This window comes from Halictus rubicundus, chromosome 13 (genome assembly GCF_050948215.1).
Source record: "Halictus rubicundus isolate RS-2024b chromosome 13, iyHalRubi1_principal, whole genome shotgun sequence".
NCBI classification, from domain to species: Eukaryota; Metazoa; Arthropoda; class Insecta; order Hymenoptera; family Halictidae; genus Halictus; species Halictus rubicundus.
The window spans coordinates 2,924,700-2,944,377 of NC_135161.1; the positions used below are offsets into that span (position 1 = coordinate 2,924,700).

General features: G+C 37.2%; 1 protein-coding gene across 2 annotated transcripts in view; it reads left to right on the forward strand.

Moving 5' to 3' along the window:
* The first annotated feature begins 3,523 nt into the window (after positions 1-3,523).
* LOC143360353 (neural-cadherin) overlaps positions 3,524-19,678 on the forward strand; it is a 522,812-nt gene continuing 506,657 nt past the window's right edge. For both annotated transcript variants that reach the window (XM_076799099.1, XM_076799100.1), the window contains exon 1: positions 3,524-4,201. The gene's annotated coding sequence lies outside the window, so the exon portion shown is untranslated. The remainder of the gene's footprint in view (positions 4,202-19,678) is intronic.

Here is a 19,678-nt window from a genome sequence, read left to right on the forward strand (position 1 = left end):
TGGCATTTATCTGTCGTCATTTTATAAATATAAATCTACCGGTATTTAAAAATCATGAGTAATTAAATTCCTCGAATTTGTTGTACCATACAGGTATGTAAATAGAAAATAAATTATACCTACAATCTATTCTGAAGCGGGTCCTTAGAATTGTACACTGACAATGATATACCATTTCCATGAAATAAAAAACTAAAGTAATCCTTCCGTTTATAAAACACTTTTCGTTGAATTAAAGAGAATGTCAAAAGCCAATGAAATATTACCTAAGGATTTTTTTTATAGCTACTTCTTATAGTAACCAGTGTATTTACAGGCTTAATTAGTTATTTCTTCCATCCTTAAGTGGGGAACCTTGTGTAAATGGCCTGTTTTTCACGAATTTTTTTTGAAAAATAAAATACGTAGATTGATTTAAAATTTGAGATATCATTTATTAAAGTTATAATGTAAAGAAAAATATTTTTTATAAATTTTAATCGTTAATATCAATGTTGCAATGGCATCCTTGGAAATGCGTTGTGCAGCGTACAGTGCACAAAAATGATCTGAAACAGAAAATCAAAATGGAATCGTTGGTTTATGCAAACATGCAGATATGCAAACACATGACATTCTTCTTTTATTAAAATTTGCAAAATTGCAAAAATGGCGAAGTTTTGAAGAAAAAACAGATTTTCTGTAATCATTTCCTGGTAATAACAATGCTTTAAATGAAAAATTAAAAAATCGGAGCGCATCATGTTGTGATGAATTATTTATAGAATATATATACCAAGTTTTATAAAGATCGAGTAATCAGTTTTTGAGCTACGTTGCACGGCGTGCGAAGTTTTGCGTTTCGAGAAAAATGCGTTTAACGTTTGAGTAACAGAAAAATCGTGAAAAAAATCATAATGCATTTTAACTTACCGCGGTTTTTTGCTAATCTTCGATTCCAGAGCCATAGAACAGATCTTCCTCTTCCTCAAAAAATTGTACTTCAGTCGTTTTTTCTTTTTTTTCGAGAAGCACGAGCCTTTCCGACGAGAGCCCGACTATCTCAGCAGCTCCGCCCAATGCAACTGTTCACTTTATTTTGAAAGTAACGTACAAGAACGTCTCTGATCACTTTCTAACTTTTTTATCGTATTTCTGAGGAAATTTCCTATCGATTTAAACAAAAAAAAAAGATGCTCAAAAATTTCAAATTTCACTTTTTTTTTAAACACAAGGTTCCGCTTTAAAGTAATAAATTGCAATTAAGTTTTCTTTCTGCTAGAAAAGGGAAGTTTATTCCATATTTACCAACTCGAGTCTTATGATGATGCAGTACTGCATGACTCGGTATAAATGCATATAGTCACGCCCCCCCCCCCCGGGTGGGAGATAAAAGTGTCAGAGGACGAAAGTAACATTGTAAATAATTCAAAATCTATTATAGCTATTATCGAAAATTTTGGATATATGATGTATAATTACAATTGCAATACGCACATCCATGTCCCAACAATATACATAGATATGCATTTATATATACAGGGCATTTGGGAAATCATGGTACAACCGGCAAGGGGATGATTCCTCACATAAAATCTAGTGGAAAATAAGGAACATAGTTTCTACATACGGGACTTCAATTTCGAGAAAATCGAATTTGAAAATTCGATAGGTACGCGCGTACTTAGACAGACTCTGCTTTGTTCGCTCAGTCTAGCCCGCAATTTCTGCTTGCATCTGTGAACAGTATCGTTTAGGATATGGTATGACTTTAATTAATAACAAGGAGTCTCCACATTGTTTATATACAAAAGCGGCAATGGGAATTGCGGGCTAGATCGGGCGAATAAAGTAGACTCCGTTAAGGGCACGCGTACCTAACGAATTTTCAAGTTCGATTTTCTTGAAAATGAAGTTCCTTATGTAGAAACTATGTTCCTTCTTTTCCACTAGATTTTATATGAGGAATCATCCCCTTGCCGATCATACCACGATTTCCCAAACACTCTGTATATTGAACAAAATGACTATTCGATATCATAAAATAACTTTTTCGTAGTGCTTTAAAATTATGTCGATTTTTGATACAAAATATATGGTTTTTCCATTTAACACGTTAACTGCCACGTCAGTCACATATGACTGACAGTGATTTTTGACTATGTTTAGAAATTCATTTTTATTGTGGCATATCCAGATAAACCGAATTTTAAGACAGCACCCCCTATAATACATTTTAAAGTTCTAGTTTCGGTTTCTTTAATTAAATTACACTGATTTTGTGAGAATCTTTGGGATTGATTTTTGGCTCTGAACGTGTTAAAGAAATCAAGGTGACCTTGAAACGCCTTCACGCACGTAATATGTATTTACATCACAATATTTCTCCCTCTACATCGTGCAACTTTCGTAGAAATCTTTTTTTCATATTATTACAAGCAACAGAGATATTCAAGGTGTGCAAGCTGCGTGACCACCCCCTGTATTAATATGAAAATAGTGTATACTTTACCGAGGTATAGTTACCTTTCGGAGCATGATATAAAATTTTAGAATTTTGCGACTAGTAATTTGTGTAGAGCCTTTACCTTCATAAAAACATTTATTATCGTGATTAAGTACCATCATAAACGACGTTAGGGAAATCAATAGGTTTGCAATAAATCGTCTCTTATCAAACAATTCCGGGAAAACCGCAGGTGTGTAAAAATGAATCCCTCGCAGCACCAAAGTGCAAGTTCCTTAATCAAAGGGCGAAGATTGTATCGAACAGTGTGGAAACGTCAATCTCCGTTCTTTTGCCGCCCTTATCAAAGCCGGCCGATATTTCACGAGTAACAGCCTGAAATCTTTTGCAGTCTAATCTCGATCATCATGAATGTGACATGGGCAATCGTAAAACACCTGAACCGAATCACGAACCCTGGTCCGTGGCTCTACCCTCATTTACATAATTCTTCACGACCGATTAACGTAGCAGGGTCAGACAGTGATTCTTTGTACGGCGCGGCGGCGTGCAGCGTGCACCGTGCAGCGTGCAGCGTGTGGCGTGCAGCGTGCAGCGTGCAGCGTGCAGCGTGCGACGGCGTGAGACGGCGCACGGGCCTCGTGACTCGAGACGCGGTGGCATCATCATAATCTCCAACCCTAATCGCTCACGGTGGATCGAGTGACGCGCTCGATCAACATTAACGACACAGCCGAACCAAGTGCATGACCGAAGCGCACGGCTCGGGACATGCGCTCGCGCACCCTGCAGGGTCGAGGGGTGACGACGACGCGGTTCGGCGCGGCACGACGATCGCGGCGCGGCGCGGCGCGGCGTCTGGACGACAGGGTGGGGAGGACAGAGGCGGGGGTGCAATTGGACGGAAAGAGATGAAAGATGAGCGTGAGGGTAAGGTTGGAGAGGGAATAGAACACATCGGTCGAGTGTAGATGGTAGGGGCAAAGAGAGAGTGGGGAGTTCGCACGCCGACCGGAACGGCCCCACCAAGTTTTATCCAACGATCCGGGAGGCTCGTCGAGGTAGTGGTCCGCGCCCCACAGCCGCGACAACTTGAAACGCGTGTCGTTGTCGTGCTGTCTTCGCTCTCTGTCTTTTCGCTCCCCCTAGCCACAGAGAAGCTTCCGTTTGACAGAAAAATCGCGAAACAACTCCCTCTACGCGAACCATCGGGATCCGAGCGATCGGTAGTTCCCTCGAACACGGACCACCCCGGGGGTTGGGGTTGGGGTGGCAGATCTTTGCCTTTCCGGCGCGGCACAGCACGGCCGGACGAGTGAAGAGCGCGCGATTCGGATACGAAACGAGCCCGTACGAGACAGCGAGGTGGCGGTGACAGAGGGCAATCGTCCCGCAAAGGAGCATCTTCGTTGCCAGTGTCGTTGTCATATCGTGGAGGATTTGAAGTTACGGTTAATGAAAGGTCGTCGACATACCGGTGCGTAGTGAGCCCGTGACAGGGCTGGTTTCGAACGTTTAACCCCGCCGATTAGACAATGAATGTCCGTCGTGTGTCGTGGTTCGTTTTTTTCCGACTCGAACGATCGATTTGAACCGATCGAACTGTTTTCGAACGAGCACCCTCGTTAACCAAACAGTATCACACGGGTGCCCAGCAGTTTCGGGAGTGGTTCTGGTTATTTTCTGCACCCTTACTCGGCGATTAGCAGTTTCCTCACGAAGAGACATCTTGGGATATTCGCACCTGATATTCGCGTACGTATTTTATAACACACCTGGCTCGTGGCACCTAGTGCGGCGGTGCCATGCTATGGCCTCTCTCCTTAGGTTCTCTCCTACACCCCCAAACAGGTTATTGATTTTGCCGAAGTAAGGAGCCACGGATGTAGCCCGTACGCCCTGCGGCCTGCGACCTGCTCATTTTTCCACCCCTTCGCCTCCTGTCTCCCGTCTCCTCGTCTCCCCGTCTCCCTGTCTCTCGTTCTCTTTATTTTACGATTTTTCTTTCTCGCTTGCGTGTCCTTGGTACTCGCCGCTCTCTCACGGCGACACGAGCTTTACACGATCTTTTGACACAGTTTAACAAACGTTGGAACCTCCGGCTTGTGTGTTTCTTTGCTTTCAAGAGACAGGAGAAGAAAGTGTTATCTTTTTTCGGACGTTACCTGATAATTCGCTCTATTCTATCCGATCGATGGTAACGGGAAGTAAATATGTGCATGTGGGACCAATAAACATATTAAGGAACCGGTGTCGGCACCCTGAAGCCTGGCTAAAGCCGTACGTTGTCGTCGTCGTCGTCGTATAGTGTATCGTGTCACTGAACTGGCCGAGTAGACTGTTGCAGTGTGGCAACGTGACTATACACGAGACAACGGCTGCGGGTGAGATTCCGACTGACAGCGGATCGATCGATCGGTGAACTTTCCGTTACGAGACTTGGCGATTCTTTCGCGAAAGCTTTCGCGTTGTGTAGTAGATCAATAGAAACCACGTGAAGCAGGACGAAAGATCGGCCTCGGCCTCGCGCTCGCGCTCACGCTCTCTCTCCCACTCTCCCTTTCTCTGATTCTCTTTCCTACGGATCATCCCCTTCCTGCCTTGGCCCTCCCTTCCTCCCCCCGTTCGTTGCTTCTCCTATTTTCTCTTATTTTCTCTCGCTTTCCTTTATCCCTCTAGCCAAAAGGATTCGCGCGTTTCGCGAATTTTCTCGAGCCAACAACCGCTGCCGGATCGATATGTCGAACGCGACTGCTTCGCGTTCATCTCCCTTCCCGCCCGAGACGCGGAACCAAATGATTAGCGGCGGTCATTCTGATAGGTCTCGTTGTGTCATTGTCATTGTGCCCGACGAGCAGACGGCTGCGGGTGACGTGCGAATCGTTCGAGTAACGTCACCAACGGGATTCGCTCGACTCCGGGACGTTGTGCGCTCGTTAATTATGTAAGATTTCCCGAATTTCTGTCTATCGATCGGCGGGAACCGCGACGTTCCTGAATTCTTTATTCGTCCATGCCCCGACGGAATTTCGTATTTTCGGTCGGTTCATCGGCCGCGGAGTATCGAACTCTTGTGCTCGATTCTCATCGACTCTGAAGCGAACGTAAATTTCACGTTTTCTATTTATTACGAGCATCGATCCGCGCATACGGTTGTTTCATTTCTGAGAATCGTACGGAATTTATGCCTCGTAGTAAGCGTGCCTTCGCCAAACTGTAAATTCGTTAAGCGCTTGAACATTATGGAGATACTTGCTGTCGACTGCGGATCCTTATGCATTTATGGCTTATGAAAATTTTCAAAAAAAGCTATAATATAAAATTCGGTAGAATGTACTGTGTATTTTTATTTGCCTTGAATCTACAAAGGTTGTTCTCATGAAAAATGGGATTTTATTTCATTCCCTTAAAATTTGTCTGTAAAAATTGGAAATTGCATAAACATCCGCAGTCTAGTTATCAGATATTTTTCCATAGTCAGGAGGGAAAATTTGAAGAATTTGAAAAATTGTCAATGGCGAATTTCTGAAACTGCCTGAGCCTCTTTGCTCGAAATAGGGCCAGCTAGTAGGCGTGTCCAAGCTAGTCTGTTTCCACACAGATACACGAGCTTCCGTGGTACTTTTATTGTGACAACGTGTCGTTCGAACAAATGGTGTGCCTTTCGTCTTAATCGATGAGATTAATGAAGATTCTATCGGATCTGATTGGCACGATATGAATCGTTGCACGTGACTCGTAATTGTTTCATCTTTGAACGACTTTTCTTAACACTTTCACGTCTGGTGACACCAACGTGGTGCCATTGGCAAGCCGTTTATTATTTGCGTATCATTTAATAAAAAGCAGCTAAGTTTATTATGTTATAATGAATTTTATATTTTATATTTGTACATTTTAATGAACAACTTTGCAAAAAGTTCCAGCGACAGAGAAGAGAATTTTTGTGAACCGTGCGGACGTGAAAGTGTTAAAAGAAAGATGCTCAGCACATTTTACTTCATAAATATTTCGGTGGGAAAGAAATAATTTATTTCGTGCTGGTAGCGTTAGGTTATGTTTTCAGAAATTTTCGTTTCAATTCTTGGACGACCGTCATCTCACACGTCCAGGATTTTAACGCCATTTGCTATCTTGTGTATTAGTTATTCTCGAATATTCCTATCGAAACAAAAGTAGTAAAGTAGGGGTCTGCAGCTACGAGTTTTGTGAACCATAATTTAACGTGGCATGATTAACAAAAAGTTTTATACCGGTTACTGATAACCGATAGAAATGAGAAGTGTCCAGAAGTATGAAGTAATTGTTGAAAATTATAGCTCTCCGGTTTCGCGTGTTGAAATAGAGTGACAGACGTTACTTTCACAGTAGCAGATGGCACAGTACGGCCAATGACCAAGCGATGCAACGTGCTGTGGCCCGTGGAAGCCCGCCAGTCTCGAAATACGACGGAAGTAATGCTAGAGGGGAGAGGGGTGTTTTCTGAGCAGTTCGTAGCCAGTGATTCCGGCGTCTGTTCGCTGAAATTCTGTCAGCCGGACAGACAAATGTATCGATAAAACTACGAACCACGCGTATTCTTTTTCTAATTACAATAAAATTATATTGTAATTATTTATTTTATTCTAATTATAATTTTAATACGAACGTCATAAGTAGACTGTGGATCTTTGTGTAAAATAAAAGTTATTTGGATCAATTGCAAGCAGCAGAAGACAGATCAAAATTTCATTTCTCTTTTTCATTAATGATCTTAGCAAATAAAGGGTTCTAATAAATTTAATTTGCGCGATTATAAAGATGTATCCGTGAGGACTTATTTAACAAATTTATTTCTTTAGGTATATATGTATTATAAATAGAAAGGCTAAAAATTTGGATACATTCATATTCTCGTTTCTTTTATAAAATAATGTGAAATAGTCACTTTTAGTGCTCCGTAAACCTAGCGTTAAACAATTGAAAATAATATATCGACGTCCTTTGACTGTTTTAAATTGCGTCAACTTGTTTTTGCTACAAATGCATAAAATCCGCAGTCTACTCATAGGTTCACACAGTATAATTTAAGACAAAATTGAAACATCGAGAAGTCTGAAACACGTTTTAGACCATCATTTTTTATTCATAACGTAGAATTACAGCTCGACTGGTTTCGTGATTTGTGTGTGTGTGTCAGAAAGAAGTATTTGGTTTAAATAAACCATTAAACATGATAATATTACTTTATATTTACCGGGTATACTCTGCGAATATAAAAAATCATAGATAGTAACACACGAATGTGTTCCAGTGACTGCCGTTAAAACTTTCAACCATAAAGATACGCATGATAAGCATACGATTTCAATTCGGACAGTAATGTTGCAAAAGGGTCGGAAGTATTCGCACACTTAGGGGTTAAGCGGGTGAACAATATTTTTGTATGCAAATTGTGTACATTGGTAGATTCAGTTGCTGTGAGAGCACCGTGTAGTGAGTTTAGTACTTCGCTTGTATAGCGACATGGAGTTCCAAAAAATAAAAATCGTAGATATGCGAGAGGAAATTAATATTGGAATTACAAGAAAATTATACGTATAGATGGAATGCCGAATTCGAAGGTGCATCTACAGTGCATTATATTATTAACACACTGTTCACCGGTCACGAGCTAACTCGTGTTTTCATGCCCAAACGTTGTTGGGACAATATCATACCAAAAAAGAATATAAAAAGTTATATAAAAGATATGTCCAAAGTTTTATTTCAATGCATTATGTATAAATAATGTTTATTTAAGTTTATTTAGATTGTTTTACTTCCGCATTCAATTACAAAATAATAGCTGGTGACATGAGAATTGCCGTTCAACAGTGTGTTAAGAAATCAAAAATCGAAGAAACAATTGTGAACGAATACTATATCGATCGACAAAAGATTTCGAATATGCTCAACATGAAAATGCATATCAAAAAATATATGTTCTACTACACAGCAGGGGGGTGGTTCTGTGACGTTATGGACGTCTATGACTGCAAACGATATTGAAAATGAAGTTTTCATCTGTGACGTTTTGGATGAATACAAATATTTAGTTATTTTCGAAAAACGATTGAAGAGAAAAAGCTAAAAATTGCAATTACAGAAAGTCGTTTATTGCCAGCAACGTTTTGTTTATCAGAATGGCTAGAATTGCATACCATGTATCAAAAAACATGGTTGTTGTAAAATACATAACGTATGATACACACACCCCCAAAAATCCGTACATCAATTTCATTGTATAATGTTTCCCTAGATTACGAATTCCTGCCTCCGATTGCATTGTAAAATATAAAGGGTGACCCAAAATGACCTGACATTTTAATTTATTAATAAAACTTATCTTTTTTTAAAGTATGAATGTTTATATTTTAAAATAACGTACAAACATGGGGGTTATGTGTGGAACACAATATCTGATAAATGGACGCCTCGTCCCTGTTCGCAAACGTTCATTCTTCTGACGAAATTTTCGATAACAGTTTGGCATAATTGCAGACTAATTTCAGTAACGCTGCGTCCATTTGCTTCCTTGAGCTCCGGAATGATCTGTGGATCATTGGCATACACTTTTCCTTTCAGAAAACCCCAAAGAAAAGAGTCCAATGGCGTCAAATCGCACGATCTTGGTGTCCAATTCACATCGCCGCGTCGGATTTCCTTTTAAAAACGGACTTTTTGAACCGTCTCTGCAGTCTTCACCATTTTCGTAGTAAATTTTCACAATTTCTATGCGTTGTTCGATCATGTAATTCTCCGTGACTAAACCTCAATACTTCCTGACGCCAGTTATCAAAGATTCTATGTTCGCCACAAAACAAAAAAGGCGCGCAATTTAAAATGTCAGGTCATTTTGGGACACCCTTTACATAAAGTGAATTCTGAATTTCAAAACATATCTACAAAATCTTACCTATAGGCAAGTTATAGGGAAATATTTCTAGAATTTTTAATAAAACGTTCACTATTCCACGTTGTAATTATGCTTCTTTTAGTGGGAATTATCGGCACAGTTCGATCGTAAAGCATACATACATACATATGTTTGCATGTTTTGCCAGCGGTCGTTATCGGAGGCAATTTTATAGTTTGATCGAGAGTCAACAGAGATAATCGTCGCGTTGCGTCGCTTCAATTCTTGGTAAAAGCGGTCCAAGCACGAACGAGACATAAAAAGTCGCAGGCAGAGTTATCGAGACGCGAATTCATTGCCGCGCACACAAACGCAAACGCTGCGTGCTTCCCTGTCGGCCACGAGACTCTCGTCTCATGGAAATGGGTTCCCTGTTTGACATCGGCATACTATACTATACATTCTACACGTTCGCGCTCGTGGGATACGAGACAGGAGACAGAAAAGTGCGCGCGCGCGTGCGTCGTGTCTGTGTATGTCCGCACGTGAGAGTGTGGGTGCGCTAGGGTGCGTGGAGAAGCGCGCGCGCGCAAGCGTACCACGCACGCGCTGACGCTACGCGAGACGACGCGACGCGACGCGGTGTCCGCGTGGAACGCGCGCCTATCCCGAGGATCAGCAGCCTCTCTCGTTTGCTTCCCCTTTCGTTCTTTAGGCTCCCTTCGCTTCGGTTAAAGGCTCTTTAACGTTTGTGTGGCGGCTAGCTTTCTAAGCGGCTACTTAGGTCAGAGTTCATCGTTTGCCGGTCGACGATCACGGTTACAACGGATGTCCGGTGCATTGCAATCACTTTGTCTCGACGCTAATTCCTGCTGGCTAAACTGTACGACCACCATTCCGCGACAAATCGACCAGTTTTTCCTCTAGATATTGGAAATTTTGTTCAAACATGACATGTGATTTAACACATGAAAAAATAGAGGAAATTTCAATCACCGTTTTACGGGCCGTATTTATGAATTTTTATCGTAGAAACTGTTGGTCTGATTGTTATGACCTTTTTCTTCTAATTTAGTTAGTTTGACCTGTTTCAAGAATTTTTTCTTATTGTAAGATGTATTTCGATAGGCTGAAGATTATACAAAATTTGTATTTTATTCTTGTTTGAATATTAACCCTACAATGACACACTTCACTGTTATTACGAAAATCATAATATTTTCGTAAAATTATTTTTTTCATTCTTCTTTGGACGTCTCAAGAACTTATATTTGTACTTTGTAATTTCTACTTAACCCTTATGTCAGTAATCGAAATTATCTATGACATTCAGTGATGTTGCACTTTATAGTTTCAACGCATATGTTCACGCGTCAAATATAAATTAATCGGTGATCATCTTTTTTTTTTGCTGTAAATCATTAAATTATTAAAGAAATTTTAAAAATCGATACATATCTTGTGTTCACGTGAAACAAGTGTAAAGGGTAAACAGCTTCATTATTTTGAAGTTTATTCGATTCGTGTAACAGGATGTGAACATTGTGTTTAAGTGTATGCAAACTTTTCAGTATAAGTGAATCTAATAAAGGAAGAAAAATTGTAGTTATTTCCTACAGAATTATCTCGAACTGACCTCGGAATTTCTGCAAGTTTAAATATTAGAATAAAAGATGAACATTTGTGTACCTAGAGAACTAAGTTTACATATAATACAGGGTGTCCCAAAAATGTTGTACTTCCTTGAAAGGGATGATACCTGAGGTCATTTCGAGTAACTTTTTCCTTTGCGAAAATCTCCGCAGCTTTGTTAAGTAATTATTAACGAAAAACATGGATCTGTCAACTAGCTGGCATCAGTCTGCTGTAGCCGCACTCTGATTGGTCCGTGTTTTTCGTTAATAACAACTTAACGAAGTAGCGCACAACATTTTTGCAAAGGAAAAAGTTGCTTCAAATGACCTCAGGAATCACCCTTTCAAGAAAGTACAACATTTTTGGGATACCCTGTATAATAGTTAGATCGCATCCCTTATTGATTTATTCTGACAATTTATTCAAACAACATGGATTATATCTTCGTCCCAATGAATAAATGAATGTATTGTACAATAGTACTCTATCAACGTACTTAACATGTGAAGTGAGTTTGGCGTGTATAACAATTGTATACAACATACTATACAACATACTATAACAAGTGTATAACAATTACATTACTCATGAAATTTTTATCTTTCTTTGTCTTACAGTAACCAATTTGTATTGCAACAAGTGCAACAATACTTATCAATATAAGTTGAAATAGACGAAAATGTTGTTGAAATAGAATGCCTTAGGAGTGCTTATTTTATTTATCAATTCAACTTACTTATATTTTGTGTTTTTCTTTATAATAAGTAAAACTCAATTTTACATTGTAAATGAAATGATCGTAAAAATTTCTGGAATAGTGGCTTAAATGCAATGTTTTGACATTGACTCTGACTCATACAGTAACGCTACATTCTGCTCTTAATTTTTGGAGAAGTTATTACATAAAAGTTCCGATAGTGCGATATTAAGAAAGTGGACATAATTCACTCGTCAACTGAGGGGATTGTATATTTGTATGACATTTACACGCGTTTCTGCAATATTTTATACGAGCGATCTACTTAGAGTAGATTTTTATAGTTTTTATTTGAGAATGAAATGTTATGTGATACGTAAAATGATGAAAATTAGAGCGTGAGAAGGGCAATCATGTCATCATTTCGCTGGTTTGTATACAGGGTGTCTCACCTGATTTTGACATTTGATTTACATCACGAATAGCATACGTGGTAAAAACATTTTATGATATTAGTTTTTTTCTAGGTGGACGCGTAAAGGTCATGTGAAGGTCAACCTTTTGTTTTCTGCAATAGAGTCATATATGTATTTTTGAATGCACAAATCGATGCAGCTCAACATTTTCTATACAAAAAGCATTTTCCTATGTACATATGTACGTCGAACAATCATTATTTTAAGAAATATCTTGATTTAACGTGTCTCGACATGTTTATGGGGCTACTTAAAGAGAGTATGTTTACGTTGAATCTCCAACCACAAGGGCTGACACGAAGCAAATGTACATATTGTCGCTGAATGTAGCAAAATATCATGCGATACTGATATAGGGCAATCACTAGACCGTCGATTTCAAAAGTTCTGTGATGCAAATGGTTATTACATTAAACCTAACCTGTGAATGAAGTCAAGCGATATTCAAATCAAGATGTAGTGTTTACTCGATATATGTCCAAAACACCGGTCTAACCAGGGACGTATATCGGCTAGGAGATACTATTCTTTGATCCACGCTGAACGTAGAAAAGAACAGCGAAGCTCTAGAGGCCACGGTTACCGAGTAGTGTAACATAATACGGATCGGGTATATCGGTGTGAGACCAGGAGACCACTACTAATCCAGTAATAAAACTTCTATATTTTTCATTATTTTTTTATGGGTCCTTCACCAACATATTCGTGGCATTTTTCTGTTTCGATTAGTAGTGGTCTCCTGGTCTCATACCTAGTTCTGGGACGTTTATCGGCCAGATATTTGAGACATATATCGAGAAAAGACTGTATTGCTTAAAATAATGATTTTTCGACATACATAGGTTAATACTTTTTCATAGAGAATGTCGAGCTACATCAATGAGTGGAAAACAAAATGTATGATTCTGTTTTAAAAAACAAGATCGGCCTTCATAAGAGGTGTATGCGTCCACCTACAAACAATCCCATAATATGCTAAACTGATATATATGACAATAGATAAATATTTTTGGTACATAGCGGCATAAACCAAATGTTAAAATGCAGTGACACGTCCTGTATATTTTTTTCTAATATCTTTGTAGAGTGGTCATTCGAATTCTGCAGACGTCTGGATTCTGCAATTTTTGCTGATTTTCATAAATACAACTTTTATTTACAAATAATTTGCATATACGTACGTATTGACAAGGTGATTTATATTTACATATTATTGTGTATTTTAATCTGGAAAAATGTTCTATAAAAATATTATCACTTGAAAGTTTAGCTAAACTGCGGATGACTCAAAATATATTCAACTTTTTATCATTTGTTATTTGACAATAGTAGAGATAGTTTAGAAATTCTACGACAAAATGCGTTTCCTATGAAAAAGATTCTTAAAAAAGAACATTACATACACTATAACAAGTAATCACCAATATTAGAAGAGGAATCGCATAAATTGAATCCATGTATAAAAAATTCAAGTAAATCGAGAGATTATTCACCACACACGAAGAAACTGCACGTAAATAATGTGGCCCATAAATCGAGAGATGGGTGTACGTAGTAAATGTCAGCTGTTTAAGTATCGTGGAATTTTATGTTTACTTACTCTTCGCACAATGAATTTTCTACACATCATTTTTTAATAGAACCAAGATAAGTACCTAGGGTAAGGAGACCCAATTACTGAGAGGGTGCCAGTTACTGTGCCCACATTAATTATACTTACTTTTAAAGCGTAATGAATATTAAACAGGTGATGTATAATATCTATATTAATTGATTTTAGTGAAAAACATATAATATCTCTTTTTTAATATTGATTATGCTTTAACAATAAGTATAATTGATATAGATACAGTAATTGGCTCCCCCACAGTAATTGGATCCCTTGCGTTAGCAGTTCTACAATTCCCGTAAAATGGAAAAATGATTATTTCAGACCGTTGATCGATAAGATCAACAAACACAGTGCAGCACGGCTTGTATGCAATCACGGAGTACCGCAACATCACTCATTGTCAGTGGCTTCGAATCAAGATGTAACGTTTTGATGAGGATGTTTTGAAATAATAAGAATATTTTCTGAAGAGAACTAGATTATCTACAATACACATAAATAATGAGAAAAATGAACAATATACACTCGTTGACGTATTCTACATGTACGGATCGGTGAAGATCCGTAAAACAGAGTTGCCGCGAAATTGTCCTTGACCTTGAATTTCAAGGTCAAATTTCTTTCTATTGCATTATATTTTACGCGCTATGACAGTAAACAAGAATTTGACCTTGAAGTTCAAGGTCAAGGACAATTTTGAGGCAACTTTTTTTACAGATTTTCACTGATCCGAAGATATAGAATACTCCTATGGTAGCCATGACCAAACATTTCTTTACACCCTGTACACGATTAAATTATACATTTACAACGTCGAGAAGTAGATGCGTACTCATGATGTTGTCAGTATGTCGATGTTCGTCCTTAAAGAGTCGAAAGTTCATAGTCAATATAATTCAGTTTTTCAAAGTTTAAAAGAAGGTATCATTAGGAATGTAGAGATGTTAATTAACCCGCACTGCGATTTATTTTACGGTGACGGTGATTCGAATTTCTAGACTAGATTCTAATTTCTTCTTATCGATCGCAAAGCGATTTGATAGAGTGTGTATAGGAACATTTTGATTGATCACTGAAACGACTTTCGAGAGACACGCAGTAAATTTCTTGTTTAGCAATATGGATCAATTTTTAATTTTGTTGCATTATTCAATAATTGAATTATTCGTGTAAGTAATACTTTCACAATTACAATTACTATGTTGATTTTATACTGCCTCATTTTGTTATTTAGCCCGTATTTGTAAAGAATAATTGTCTCAGGTTCATGCGAGAAGTCTACACTGCATCCTGACCTTTGACGCGATATGGACGATATGTTACGAACTTTATAAAAGCTATTACCAATCGTATGGTATTCTGTCGACACGACGGCTATCTTCGTCGACTTGGTCTGTAATTCACGGGAAATCAAGAACAAAATTTACATAGTTTCGCGAATATTTCTGCTATCTGTCACGCTGTCTCATAAACGAGCCATGGAGGACACTTTCAGAGACACAGTGTGTAGTTTCTCCGCAGGGACGCGGCTAGATATCTCCGTCGCCCCGGAATGGCCGCGCAAACTTCGAGGACCGTTACCGGGAATGGGCGATTCTCTATGCACTCACCCCAAGAGCTTACAAATTAATGTTTATTATTATTTATACACACACGGGACCAAAATATTACCTGCTCTATACTACAAGCGTGCGCGTTTAGAAAGACGTTTTCCGTGCTTTATGTTCATTAAGCCTTCATAGCTCACACTCAGAAATAATGTTTTCTTAAAAGAAAAAACATTTACCCGCATAAAAATAACCGCTATTAGTCAAAATTCGCATAAAACTCTCTATACATTTGTACAATAGATCCTGGTTTAATTAAAAATCTTCTCGACGATATTTGTATGCCATTACAACAGCACATAAGCGCGTGTAATTGTCGTAAAAAGTTAAAAATTTAGAAATTAGAGGTTAGATGCAGAAAGAGTGACAGGCTTTTTTAAAGATGCAAGAATCTTTAGATCTATTGTATTACAATTAGGCACTGAAAGATTATTGGAATGTTAATTCGAATGTGTATAACTGATATACAGAGTGTCCGAGTATTGATGGTACAATTCCGGAGGGGGTAATTCTAAATTAGAAAATAAGTCGAGAACATGGAATAAATTTTTTTCATTTGACGCCTCATTTTCGAGAAAATCGAATTGGAAAACTCACAATCAGCGAGCATGCGTGTTATTGTATTGGAATTGTCTGACGTGTCTGTTCATGACCTACCGGTTCTACTTCTTCGCCTACTTCTTCTAGGCACGCGTACTCGACAGATTTACAAACTAGATTTTTTCGAAAATAATACCTCGAATGAAGAAATTTGATTCCGTATTTTTGACTTATTATCTTATGTCGAATCACCCGGTCCACGATTGCACCGTCAATACTGGGCAACCCTGTATATCTGCAGACTTACATAAAAAATTGTAGACAGCAAATTTTATTATTTTCTCTGTACAGGGTATCACAAAATTATAAGTCGCGGATGCCATAGCGCGATTCTACACCGAATTAGCCGAAAATGTACATTTTGTTTCCCAAAATTTTTTGTGTTCCAAAAATTATATGAACTTCAACATCATTTTTGAAGAGTACGGTTGAGTTGCGACCTATGATTCGCAGTAGAAAATGATTAAGAAAAAAGTTTTAGTTTTCTTTTGATCTTATTTTTCACATTCAAGGTCAATCTCATGTCATTTTCGACTAAATCGGGAGTGTAGAATCGCGCTATGGTGTCCGCGACATATAATTTTGTGACACCCTGTACATAATCGCGTCCACTAGCAATTTCTTCATAATTTCTTTTTCACGTCGTCTAGTAAACTAATTCTTCCAACAACGCTTCAAAAAGTTATTCTTTTTTGAAGAATGAATAAATACCGATATTTATGCGAGTCGCTGTGGAATGTTGGGTAGTAGCAAAACGTACAACCTAACACAAATTTAAACGATAAAATCGGGAAGAGATCAGGAAATGTTTAAAAAGGCGTGCATATTGTTTAACATACGCGTGCATTACATATCCGTTATAATTCTGTATGTATGTTTCGACCAATCCAAATTTTTTACCATGAAATAATGTGTTACGGTGTAGCTTGTTCTACGTTTAAAAAGCTGAACAACAAAACGGAAAAATCTTTAGACTGACTGAAACTACACTGGAGTTCTAAGTTTTAAAACCTGAAAATTATCACTGAACGCGGCATGCGTCCGCTACGTTGACCGCGCACCCTTTGTTCTGTTAGTGAATTTATGAAGCCAGATTTTGCATACCTCGCTAAAATATTTCGTTGTCGTTTATTCTGAAGTAATTAGAATAAAACGGAAACGGGAAAACGGGAAACCGTAGGAAACTTGTATTTCCAAGGCGTAATTAATAGTTTGGCGAAGCTGCAGTCATTCAACGTAAATTAAGAAATAATCTTTTTAAGGTGCTCGCTCCGCATTGGAGTACAACTGCACTATTAAATGGTTACGTTTGTCTGAACGAACGGAACTTTGGGAATTCTACTTCACCTTCAGCGCGGAGATGCTATTATTTATCCTTGCGGAAGGAGAGACCTACAACAAATTTTAGTCGAACCAAAGCGACGCGACGCGACGCAAAGCACAGTACAGACAAATGGCAGAATTTCGGGAAAATTTGCTTACTAATGTTGTATATATAAATTAAAAAAAGAAATTAACAAATTTTATGCATATAAATAAAAATAAGAAATTAATATTAAATGAACTACATGTAAAATTAATAATAATAAACTTAAACAGATTATAATAGTAGTAAACTAAATTAACAAACTTAACAAAGCTCTGTTCACTATCCGACTCATTCTCACTACTTTGCACATTTCTTATTAAATACACATCAATTTTTAATAATAGTTTTTCGATGTGATGAAATAAGCGGATTGGATGTGAGCAAAAGACTAATGTTTTCTCGATATATGTCCACAACTCGGGTCTACCCAGGGACATATATCAGCTAGACGATACTATTCTTTGATCCACGCCGAACGTAGAAAAGGACAGCGAAATTTTATAGGCTTCGGTTCATGACCCCTCACGGGGTATGCCCCGCGGAAGTGAGGATAGTTCTCGGACTTTTATCGACTAGATATTTGGGACATATATCGAGAAAAGACTTTATTAAATAAATCGGTGTTTGTTTCCTGTCTACTTGTTTTGCGTGTGTGGTTCAGACGATATTTCCTAATTTCTTTATGTCTGGCTTCTAAAGCATATGACTACCAAATCTTATAACTACAAACGAGATCCTGTATCTTTTGCAGCGCTATCAATCACTCAGACATGAGCTTAACCACTTGTCTTCCACACTTCTATTGCCAGTCCTGAATGGTCCCCATTCACGTTCTTCCAAACAATCTCGATCTCTTCTTATTACTTTTCCAATAGGTATAAAACAAATATTAAAAACAAATTAAGAATACATAAAATCGATTGATATATTATATAATTATTGCAAAATTGTATTATGCATAAAAATGATTATTAATAATAATTTTCATCCTACTACGCATTTTCTGGAAAAGAAATGTATTTCAAATCGTGATATACAGGAACATTTAATATTTCCAGTATATACCGTACTAACTGTGGCGGTCAAGTGGCAAAATTTTGGACAAGAATTCAAATTTGGTTATTAATGTGTATGTATTGGTAATTATTCACAGAAAATGATATTTAAAAATATGATTAATAAATTTAAAAAGAAATAAAAAAATTTTCCACAATAGATCCTAAGGGAAAGGTACGTGCACTTATGAAAAACTATATAAAAATATGTCCGGCAGTTAGTTGCAAACAAATCTATAAAATTTTTATTATATAACAAATAGTATATTCAAATTTGTAAAAATCTCAGGATATTTCTTGTCGTTTTTGTTTTATGTCAATTTGAAAACTTTCTTTATCGACATAGATTTTCTTATAAAACAAACGTTAAACCTTCTTTGAATATTATTAAATATAACATAAGAAGTTCTCGAGTCAGTTACTGTGTGCTTATGATCTTGAAATATTAGTTACTGTGCTTTAATTACTGTGCTCCCTCCTCGAATACTGTGCTGCAATTACTGTGCGCTTTACTTCAATAACTCTGTATCAATAACTACGCATAATAAAAGATTAATATTTAACATAATTTCACAAATTACGATAGTAATAATGTTAATAAGAATGTAATTTGAAAAAAATAAATGTGAATAAACGAATTAATTATAATTCAATTAACAATTTATTTGAATAAATTTGATAAAAACAAGTAAATAACAACAAATCTTTGATCGTCATTAGATTAAATGATATTTGTACTTTATCGTACTGTTATACATATACAGTATTATATTATATATACATATACACTATAGTATATACGTTATATACTGTTTATGTTTGCACTCACCTACGTTTCGTACAGCAAGAGGTTAAGTTATTCATCAATACACGTATTTATACGTAGTATAGTGTGTAACGACGGTGTAACTAACAATAAGCACTGTGCAAAAACTAGCTTACTTACTGCACACAGTAAATGGTATTACTTCCAAATGCGTTTCAGTTACTGGATTTATTGAAAATAAAACTAAAAATTTCAAAGATTGCTCTTATTAGTGTCTTTTTCGTAATTTAATTGTGTTTTACTAATATAATACTGACTTTGAACGGAATATTGACTTTTATTTGTTCAGTGTTTTCATAACGTTTCTCATAAGCTTTTCACGAAATTACTCTAGGTTATGTAACAAAAATTCGAAATAATTTCTTTCGTACTTTAAGAGCTTAATTTTAATAAATAAACAATTAACTGATTTTAATGAAAAAAATGTAATATCTCTTTTTTAATATTCATTATGCTTTAAAAGTAAGTATAATTAATA